The sequence below is a fragment of the Crocuta crocuta genome, unplaced genomic scaffold (assembly GCF_008692635.1).
Source record: "Crocuta crocuta isolate KB4526 unplaced genomic scaffold, BGI_CrCroc_1.0 scaffold467, whole genome shotgun sequence".
Lineage (NCBI taxonomy): Eukaryota > Metazoa > Chordata > Mammalia > Carnivora > Hyaenidae > Crocuta > Crocuta crocuta.
The window spans coordinates 612,652-624,306 of NW_027530632.1; the positions used below are offsets into that span (position 1 = coordinate 612,652).

The 11,655-nt window shown below is 42.5% G+C and overlaps 1 pseudogene; it reads right to left on the reverse strand.

Annotated features, from left to right (window-relative positions):
• Nucleotides 1-3,781: 3,781 nt before the first annotated feature.
• LOC144235105 (nucleoplasmin-3 pseudogene) lies at nucleotides 3,782-8,570 on the reverse strand (annotated as a pseudogene).
• Between the last annotated feature and the right edge of the window lie 3,085 nt (nucleotides 8,571-11,655).

The window sequence follows — 11,655 nt, forward strand, 5'->3', positions numbered from 1 at the left end:
GAGCCCTGAATGATGAATAGTAGTTGATGAGGAGATGATGTGTATGTGTGTGCACGCACACACACAAGTGCACACACATGGACCCACAGCACTCGCCCATAGCACCCCAAACTTCTTTAGAGCTCTCCTTCCAGTGGTTCAATGTTCCTCTTTCTCATTAGGTTGTGATACTCAACATTGACAACATTGTTTCCAAGCAAAGCCTTGGGTTCAGGGATCTCCATACAAGAATAGAGCCAACTGGTAAGTCATGCTCTCCCCAGAAAAGGGTGAGGAGACAGCAGAGAGATCACAAGGAGGGTGGGGTGCTGGGATTTTCAAACTTTAGGAACTGCTGGTGTTGCTCAGTTTTAGAAAGGCTCAAGCCAGCACCCAAAGTCACTTTCTAAAGCTTATGACATGGCAATAGGATTCCGTAGGCAGAAGAGTGAAGTGGACAGACCAAGCTTTCCTCAGCATCCCGTTTTGTCTCTAGGGGATCCCTAACTTTTCTTCTCCCCTTCACCTGCCTTCTTCCCAACGTCCAGGAAAGAATCAGCAGGTTCAGTTCTTCTTTGTGTTGGGTTTTACTGCTCACCCCTCACAGAGACATATGCATCTCAGTAAATGTCAGCATCTTCATTCAAAAGTCAAAGTCTGTAATGGAATGTATTTGGAAATCTAGGGGTAGGTGGGAGAGAACCCTTCTGGTGTCTTGAGCCTCGTCCTCTCCTGCCCATCCTACCCATTGCTTGAAGGAATAATCTGGCTCTTAATGACACTAAAGAGCAAAAGGGAAACCTATACTCCACACCTTCAACTGTAGGTCAGATTCCATCAAGGTGAATTCCAATGGCTGCCCAGATTCTGTAGCTCTACTGGAATATAGTTGCCTTTAGTGTTAGGCAAACTGCCTAAACTTCGCACTAGTTTAGAAATAGCTGATGTCACGAGACAGATGATCCCTCCAACTCCAAAGTGCCATGAATTCTATGAATTCTACCCCTATTAAATTCTCCTTGTGACCCGGGGATAAGGCTAATAAAATAAAATTAAAAACTTAAGTTTGTCTTCTTTCATCTAATTTTCCATGATGAAGTAATGCGCAATAATGTTAAAAAGTCCACCGTATAATGAATACATAAAATGTGAACCTAATCTCTCTGCCCCCACCCCCCGGTTTCTCTACCCAAAGTCAAACGCTGTTAATATTTCCTTGTCGATCTGCTCACATAATTTCTGTGCGTACACAAAATTTTAGTCTTTTCAAGAGAAGTTTTTCATTGTGCAGGACTGCTAGAAACAGACACGATACGTAATATATATTTTAGTGTATTTTATTTAACTTATTAATCTTTCTACTGTTCCTCATGTTGAAATTCATTTTCTTAAAATGATCTTCTTAAAAAACACATACATATAGACAGCATAATATTCTTGGATCGTTTACATAAACTGGAGAATTTTTGGAGCATTTGATTTTTACCAGTAGTTGAGTTCTTTTCAAAATACACTTACATTAACCTCAGATATATTTGCACTTAAGTTAAAAGTGAGCAAATTCAGGTCGGGTATATATTTTTAATCTGTCTTCAGAAAGGACCACACATTGGGGTGCCTGGGGGTCCCAGCTGGTTAAGCGTCTAACTTCAGCTCACGATCTTGCGGCTTGTGAGTTCAAGCCCTGCGTCGGGCTCTGTGCCGACAGCTCAGAGCCTGGAGCTTGCTTCGGATTCTGTGTCTCCTTCTCTCTCTGCCTCTCCCCTGCTCATGCTCTGTCTCTGTCTCTCTCTCTCAAAAATAAATGAACATTAAAATCATTTTTAAAAAAGAAAGGGTCACACATGTCAGGTGATTTGCATTCAATGCTGATGTTTCATTAATGGATCCATATTACTTTATAAAATACATAGCTTCATAAATTCCATCAGTGTACCTGGTGTGCCTTCTTGAAACTGTGACTATTTGACATGTTTGTAACTTCCTGGCATGATGCTTTTTTGAAGGAACTACCCTAGCTCCATCCTATGTCTTATGCATGACATATTAGATAATATCGGGAAAGCATGACCTCATAGTTAATAGCAATTATCAGATAAGATCTGATTTTTACCAGTGATTTTTACCAGTCAGAGTGGCTAAAATGAGCAAATCAGAGAACACGAGATGCTGGCGAGGATGTGGAGAAATGGGCACCCTCCTACCCTGTTGGTGGGAATGTAAACTGGTACAGCCCCTCTGGAAAACAGTGGGGGGGTTCCTCAAAAAATTAACAATAGGACTCCCCTATGACCCAGCAATAGCACTGCTAGGAATTTACCCAAGGGATATAGAAACGCTGAGGCNGATGGGCATGGAGAGGGGCACTTGTGGGGATGAGCACTGGGTGTTATATGGAAACCAACTTGACAATAAACTATTTGTAAAAAAATAAATAAATAAATAAAAAACCTAAAAAAAAAAAAGATCTGTGTGATTTTTGTTTTGTAGATTTCTTTTTTTAAAATGTTTTATTTATTCCTGAGAGAGAGAGAGGCAGGGTGAGCAGGGGAGGGTCAGAGAGAGAGGGAGACACAGAACCTGAAACAGGCTCCAGGCTCTGAGCTGGCTGTCAGCACAGAGTCCAACACGGGGCTCAAACCCACAAACCGTGAGATCATGACCTGAACCGAAGTCGGACGCTCAACTGACTGAGCCACCCAGGCGCCCCGTAACATGCTTTTTAAACAAGGTGAGTTTTTTTAACCTTGTGGAAAGCCTAGACTCCAAGCTGTTTATTGTTGCTAAATGCTCAACTCTGTACCTTGGCCAGACCTCCTGCTGCTTGCATTGATCCTATTAACCAGCTGGTGACTAGGCTTCCACTTCAACCTGAAACGACTCCCCCAGAGACGAGAGTGGGGTATTTTGAGATGAAAAACCCGACCTCTGGATAAAGTTTTTATATCAGCAACAGGGTATGTCCCTGAAGATAGTGTGAAACAGCTTGTTCTAACGAACAGCGGGTTGTCACTTTGCCTTTCAGAATGCGTGTGGATGACAAGGAACAGAACAGGGGCAATGACAGCACATGGGGCTGTCGGCTGGGGGTTTTCCTGAGCCTATACATCCTCTAGATGGTTCCAGATGGACAGGAAATTCGGAACTTCTCCTTCCAGCCTCAAGAGGCAGATGATCGGCATTTGCTGAGGCGTGTGACGCAGGAGAAGCACTTGAACGTGAGGTGAAGACAGCCACCTTTGTTTTGTTCCCAGTCGGATGTAAAGGGAAAGCCCCACAAAATACCAAGATCAGACCTGGGTAAACACTGAGCAGCTATAGTTGCAAACCTTATGTAAGTGCCTCTCAGGGATGCACAAAGGGAAAAAAGAGATGAAGGAAGAGAGCCGACTAAGGGAAGCCTAAGGAAAGGTGCTGACATTTTTGTGGGGTGGGGAATGGTACTTCGAATCTCAAGGGATCAAAGAGGAAGATGAGGGGGCCAAGTCAACAGTTAGGGGGAATGACAAGAAAAGCGAAAAATTTGTTTACAGCGTTTTTTGTTTGTTTAAGACAAACGAATTCAACCTACGATGGCTTCCACAAGCGTGCCGCGTTACTGAAACAAGAGTGTGTTAAGAAGCAAAATGGCAAAATGGGAAGGATCATGGAGAGAAATCTAGGTACCAAGCACTACATGGTTACACTGGCACATGCTGACTTGGAGGAAAATCCGGAATCATGGGGCTGGGGGGCAGAGGTTGACTGCTCCATTGATGTCCTCCAATGAAACACACCTCACAGTGTTCATACCCTGTATAGCCTACCTGCGAACTGACTCAGCTTTGCCCGTCTGACTGGCTTTGGCCAATGGCACATCAGCAAGCCAGATGCCACGGAGGCTGGATAAACCCTCTACACTGGAACGTGCCCTATGGGAATACTCCTTCTTGGAAGTATTGATGTAAAGATACATGGGCCAGGCTATGGGATGAAAAGAGCACACAAGGAGAGAGACCACAGATGGCGAGAGGCCATTTTACATGTTACTGCCCCAGCCGAATTCCCAACAGAATGCAGCTCCTCGAGTGACCTCAGCTAGACTACGTAGAGCAAAAGAACCTTCCCGTGGATACCAGCCAACCCACAGAGTTATGAGAATAATGAACTGTCATTTTAAGACACTGGGTTTTGGTGGTTTGCCAACCAGCGGCACATATCTGAGACACAGTCATGTAAATGCCCTCATTTATCAGAGGGGATGCTGGGACGGAAAATGGCCAAGGGGTTTGCCCAAAGTCCTACAGCTAGTTAGTGAAAGAAAGGGGGCTAGAACTCAGATGTCTTGATAACCAATCCAGGGCTCTCTCCCCCACACGACCCAAAACACTACTATCAATATCTAACACTTAGTAAAGAATTTCTGTATGCCAGGCACCCTGGGAAGCATTTCATATTCACCGAGGCAGGTACTACCATTATCCCTATTTTATAAACCAGGGAACCCAAGTGTAGACAATAATTTGCCCGACGTCCCACAGCAGGTAAATGATAGACCTTGGCTTCTAATCCAGCACTCTGGTTTCACAGATTTGTCTGAAGTACTGTATGATAAGAACAATGAATTATAGGTTAAGTGCGAGTACAATAAAACAGCCTATACAACAGCTCATTTCATCCATATCTCTCTTATTCGTCGCTCATGCGAATTAAAAAAGAATGGATCCCCACCAACTACCGTTGTTTAGGATTAAATCAGCTGGGCCTTGATCCTGTTCAGAAGGTATGCATAGACATGGTCCGCCTCTTTGGGGATTTGGAAACCAACATTGACACCTTGTCACGATTTAAATGTTTGGCAAAATTCTCTCTTTCTGTAGGTTCATATATAACTTAAACCCGTGGGCTNCTCCTTTATTCATTCTCCTTATTCAATATATATATTAAAGCATTCTGGTGTGAATATACTGGACACAGGGGTGTACAAATGAACAAAACAGAGACCTGCTTTAACAAGTTCAGAACCATAGCAATATAAGTTGATATGTCCTATAACAAAGGTTTGGGTTAATTCCTCTGCTTTGTTCATTAAGCCAGTTTTTTTTTCTTAATTTCTAAACATGTTTATTTTTGAGAGAGAGATCACAAGTGGGAGAAGGGCAGAGAGAGAGAGAGACAGAATCGGAAGGAGGCTCCAGGCTCTGAGCTGTCAGCACAGAGCCCGACGTGGGGCTCGAACCCACGAACCAGGAGATCATGACCAAGAGTCGGACGCTTAGCCGACTGAGCCACCCAGGCGCCCCAAGCCAGTTTTGACTGAGTGCTGCCATTGTGCCAGATAGAGAGCTGGGTGCCAGATGAACCAATCAGACAACTCCCGTCTTCAACATCCCACAGCCCAGTAGGGGAGGCGGTTTATAGTCTGGCAAACACATGGAGAAAAGCGATCGGAACAAAACTGAGGAGGCTGCTGCCATAAAAGAGTCATGCGGGGATAGAGAGCTGGTGAGCGAGTGTTGCTAAGAGAGGAAGATCAGGGAAGATCTCTGACATGGTAATATTTAAACAGCCGGACCTGTGAAGGAGGGGAGAGGGGAGGAGATGCATTACAGAGCCAACTGAAAGTGCAAAGGTCCTGGGGAAGAGGCGGAGCTTGATACATACCAGGAATTAACAGCAGGCTCCCGTGACTGAGGCATGGACGTTCTCCTGAACATCCTGACGTTCTGGGCAGTGGTAGAGGATGAATAAAGCAGGGAGTAGATCAAGTAGGCCTTGAAAAACCATGGTAAGCACTGTACTGTCAATGGGATGAACTGCTGGGTGGGGGTATGGTGTAATGCCGAGATCAAGGACACGGGAGCCATGCTGCCTGGGTTCATTTCTCACCCCAACCACTTAGTGCATGTGTTCTCTTGGATAAGCAACTTAACCTTTCCATGCCTCATCTAGCTCATCGATAAAGTGAAGAGAAGAATACTTATTGTTGCGAAGATTTAATGCATCAATAGACAAAAGGCAGTGCACCTGACATTAAGCATTCAATCTGTGTTAGCAGTTAAGCAAGGAAGAGGCATGATTCCATTCACATGTTTTAAAGAGCATTGTTTCTGCAGCCTGGAGTTGAAAAGAGCGGGTTGGGAGAGAATGAGGAGAGACCTACCTTTGCTATTTATCTAAATTGGAGGTTGTGGGGGCTCAGACTCTCAACTGCTATGCCTTCATATTAGACCATACTGCCGCTCCAGCCATATGAGCTCACCTGACAAGGAGCTGACAGGAGATTTGCTCAGCATGGTCTGAAAATGGATTTGGTTGAGTTAGAATAAGCCCGACTCCTATCCCCTAGGACAATTAGTGAAAACAGAAAGATCTCTGAGGGAGTAAATCATCCAGGTAGATAGGACAGGTGTCTAGAACCAGAGGGACGTCTGGGTGGCTCAGTCGGTTAAGCGTTCAACTTCGGCTCAGATCATGATCTCGTGGTTCATGAGTTCGAGCCCCGCGTCGGGCTCCGGGTTGACAGCTCAGACCCTGGAGCCTGCTTCGGGTTCTGTGTCTCCCTCTCTTTGTGCCCATCCTCCGCTTGCGTTCTGTCTCTCTCTGTCTCAAAAATCACAGTGTCTACTGTGTGTATGCACTGACTTCTCGAGTCCGAAGTCAAGACAGAGGCTCAGTTCTAAACACTGGCAATGACAATGTTACCCACGCTGAAGTGTGACTTTCTCAAGAGTTGGGAAATGATCTCACTTGTATTTTAAAAACTGATAGCTTTATTGGGATATAATACACAGCATGTAAAGTTCAATATTTTAAAATATAAAATTCAGTGGTTTTTATGAATCATACAATATGTGTGGCATTTTGTGTCTGGCTTCTTTCACTTAGCATAACGTTTTCAAGATTCATTCATGTTGTAGCATGTGTCGGTATTTCATTCCTTTCTATGGCCAAATAATATTACATTGTATGGTTATGCCACATTTTAATGGATATTCAGGTTTTTTCCATTTTTTTCCATATGATCCCTCTCAAATGAGAGAGAGACAGAGACAGAGAGAGAACAGGGGAGAGGGACAGAGGGAAAAGAGAATCTTATTTATTTTTTAAATTTATTTTTGGATTTTATTTTTTTATATCATTTATTGGCAAATTGGCTAACATATAGTGTGTAAAGCGTGATCTTGGTTTTTGGGGTAGAGTCCTGTGGTTCATCGCTTACATACAACACCCAGTGCTCATCCCAACAATTGCCCTCCTCAGTGCCCNCTTCCCCCCCCCCAGCCCCTCCCACCCTCAGTTTGTTCTCTGTATTTACGAGTCTCTTACGGTTTGCCTCCCTCTCTGTTTGTAACTATTTTTTTTCTTTCTCCTCTCCCATGGTCCTCTGTTAAGTTTCCCAACTTCCACATATGAGTGAAAACATATGATATCTGTCTTTTTCTGACTTACTTATTTCGAGAAAGAGAATCTTAAGCAGGATTTGCGCTCGGCGTGAAGCCCAGTGTGGGGCCCAGTCCACAACCCTGGGATGATGGCCTGAGCCAAAATCGAGAGTTGGATGCTCAACTGACTGAGCCGCCCAGGCGCCCCAGGTTGTTTCCAGTTTTGACGTTACGAATAAGGCATCTTTGAACATGCACGTCCAAGTTTTTTGCAGACATATGCTTTCTGTTCTCTTGAGGATATGTCTCAGGGTAGAATTTCTGGGTCATATGGTAACTGTATATTGAATTATTGAAAACACATCTAAACTCTTTCCCAAAGTGCCTACGCCTTTTTACATTCCCCCTATTAACGTAGAAAAGTTCCAGTTTCTCCACATCATCAATACTTATTCTTGTCCATCTTTTTTATTATAGCCATCCTAGTGAGTGTAAAGTCGTATCTCACTGTGTTGTTGTTTATTTGTTCATTTTCCAAAAAAAACCCACATCGTTTGATTTCAACCTTTATCTAAACATCTAGAAAGTATGAAACGTGTAGTCCTGAGCTTCAGATGCTGACCACCAATCTCAGGTAAGTGAGCAAAGAGGGTCAAGATAGAAATTCAGAGGTCCCCCCACCCAAGGAGGCTAGGACTTGCCCCCTCGCTTCTTGGCCAGGCAGGAAGGGGCGCAACTCGGCTTCCTCCTCCTCCGTCCCTTCTTCACTCTCTTCTTCATCAGAAACGTCATTGCTTCCGGTGTTGCCCAGTGACGCACACAGGGCCAGCACCCGACTTCAGATGGAAGGTTACAGATGGTGGGAGCTGGAAGTCATCCAAACTGAGCATGAGTTGGCAAGACAACTTGAGTTTGGCTGCAGGGACTGCAATCTCCTCCTGGCGGTCATGGTTCATGGCCATGACTTCTACTATATTACACTAATCTTTGGCCCCCTTGATGAGGCAGAGCGTGGTCAAGGCAGCAAATGCCCCATGTCATACTCTTTTTTTATCCTGAAGGTGAAAGAGCAGATCTGGCTGGATTGTTCACAGTCCACTTAAGAAAGGGAAAAACTGTTCATGGTGACCGGAGGCGAGGTCCACAGACTACCCTCTATCTTGCCCAAGCACGGGCTTGACCCTCTTGGTTCTAGAATGCTAAGGTGGCTGCAGCACTGGCGGCCATGCTGCAAGCTCACTGTGATTCTGATTTACATTTCCCTGATGACTAATAATTTTAAGCATGTGCTTGTTGGCCATTTGTGTACCTTCTTTGGAGAAATGTCCATTCAACCCCTTGCCCCTGTTTTAATTCATTGAATTGTTGTTTTTTTTTAATTGTTAAATTATGCCCTTTATTTACTCTGGGCATGAGGCCTTATCAGCTATGTTATTTGCAAGTATTTTTCCACTTAATGTGAATTGTCTTTTCATTTTCTTAATAATATCTGTCGAAGCGCAAAAGCGTTTAATTTTGATGAAATCTAATTAACATATTTTTTCTTTGACTGCTTATGCTTTTGATGTGATCTCAAAGAAGACTTTGCCTTCATCACGAGGTTTTACTCCTTTATTTTCTTCCAAGGGTTTTATAGGTTTTGCTCTGACATTTAAGTCTATGATCTCTTTTGAATTAATTTTTGCATGTGGTATGAAGTAGGAGTCTAGTTCCTTCCTTCCTTCCTTCCTTCCTTCCTTCCTTCCTTCTTTCCTTCCTTCTTTCCTTTCTTTCTTTCTTTCTTTCTTTCTTTCTTTCTTTCTTTCTTTCTTTCTTTCTTTCTTTCTTTCTTTCTCCCATGGAGCCATACTTATCTGTGATTTCTACTACACAACTTCAAGCCCTGAGCTCCTGGTTTAACTGAATTCAGACTTCCATCGTATTTAACCTGACTAGATCTTTTAAGCCTGCCACTAATGTACTATGCTGATCCTTCATACCACCAAAGCTCTGGGACTCCCCAACATTTCCTCCGATCCATCCCCAAAGTTTTGTGTCTCTCTCTGGTGTGTCTGTGGACAAAGGGAGCCGAGGTGGATGACCTCTGGTGGGGTAGTAAGGTTTAAATATGCTTTTCAAGTATAGCCAATGGGTAGAGAACTAAGCAGGAAATATTTATAGAATGAAAATAAAAAGTACATAGACCGTCAATGATAATAATCAGAGACTTCACTAATCCATGTTTAATAATGGCTAGAAAAAAATAGATGATCAAGTAGGAAATGGAAGATATGAACAATGCTATAAACCAACTAGAAAAGACATCTTTAAATCACTCCATGCAGCAACAGTAGAATGCACACTCTTTTCAAGGGCACATGAAACATTATCCAAGATAGCCCATATGCAGAGCTGTATAACAAGACTCAATAAATTTAAAAGGACTGAGGCCATACAAAGTATGTTCTCTGACCACAAAGGAATGAAATTAGAAACCAACAGCAAAAATAATTGATGAAACTCACAAATATGAGGAAATCAAGTAACACACTTTTAAATAGCCAATGGATAAAAGAAGAAATCACAAAGGAAATCAGAAAATCCTTTGAGATGAATAAAGTGAAGATACAATCTACCAAAAACTTATAGGATGCAGTGAAAGCAGTGACTAAAGAGAACGTTGTAGCTCGGAACACCTATATGGAAATGATCTTGGGATCAATAGCCTAACCTCCCACCTTAAGGAACTAGAAAAAAAAAAAGGGAAACTAAACCCAAAGAAAGCAGAAGGAAGGAAATAATAAAAATTAGAGAAGACATTAATGAAATAGAAAGTACAAAACCAAGAGAGAAAGTCAACAAAACCTAAAGTTGACTGTTAAAAAAGATCAACAAAATGGACAAGGCTTTAGCCAAATTGACCAAGATAAGAAGAGAGAAAACTCAAATTACTACAGCAGGTATAAAAGAGGGAATGTTACCTCCAACCTTACAGAAGTCTTAACAAACTAGAAGTAGAAGGGAACTTTCTCGCGAAATAAGTCAGGCAGAGAAGGACAAATATCATATGTTTGCACGTATAGGAGGATTAGGAGGAACTTGACGGAGGAACAAGGGGGAGAAGAAGGGGGGGAAATGGTGGGGGAGAGGGAGAGAGGCAAACCATGAGAGACNATTTGTAAAAAAAAAAAAAGAAGGGAACTTTCTCTTTCTGATAAAGGGTATCTACAAAAAATTCACAGCTAACATCATACATAATACTGAATACTTTCTCCCTAAGATCAGAAACAAAACAAGGATATCTATTCTATTTCTTTTCTTTTTAAAAAAATTTTTTTAATGTTTTATTTATTTCTGAGAGAGAGAGAGGAGAGAGAGAGAGAGAGAGAGGGACAGCGTGAGCAGGGGAGAGTCAGAGAGAGAGGGAGATACAGAATCTGAAACAGGCTCCAGGCTCTGAGCTGGCAGTCAGCACAGAGCTCGATGCAGGGCTAGAACCCACAAACTGTGAGATCATGACCTGAGCCGAAGTCAGATCCTCAACTGACTGAGCCACCTAGGCGCTCCCTAACTACTTCCTTTCAACATTGTACTGGAGGATTCAGTGAGAGCAATTAGATAAGAAAAAGAAATAAAAAAGCATTGAGATTAGAAAGGAAGAAGTAAAGCCATTTCTATTTTTACATGAACGGATCTTGTATTTGGAAAATGCTAAGGAATACATACACAAAAGAATGTGTTGGAATAAAGAAGTTCAGTAGAGTTGTCAAGTACAAGATCAATATAAATTAATTAACTATATTTTTATATGTTAACAATGAACCAAAAGAATATCAAAAAGAATAAAATACTTAGGAATCAATTTAACAAAAAGTGCAAAATTTACAGTCTGGAAGCTGTAACAAAGTGTTGAAAGAAAGGAAAGAAGATGTAAAGAAATAGAAAGCCAGGGTGCCTGGGTGGCTCAGTCGGTTAAGCATCCGATGTCAGTTCAGGTCATGGTCTCACGGTGGGTGGGATCGAGCCCTGCGTCGGGCTCTGTGCTGACAGCTCGGAGCCCGGAGCCTACTTTGGATTCAGTCTCCCTCTCTCTCTCTCTGCCCCTCACCCAATCGTGCTCTATTTCTCTCTCTCAAAATAATAAATAAACATTAAAAAAACCTAAAAACTAATAATAAATAGAAAACCATCCTGTGTTCATGATTCAAAAAGCTTAATATTGTTATATGGATACTTTCCAGGTTGATCTATAAATTTAATGTAATCTCAATGAAAATCCAAGCTGGCTTCTTTGCCAGCTGATTCTAAAATTCATAAGGAAATTCAAAGTTCT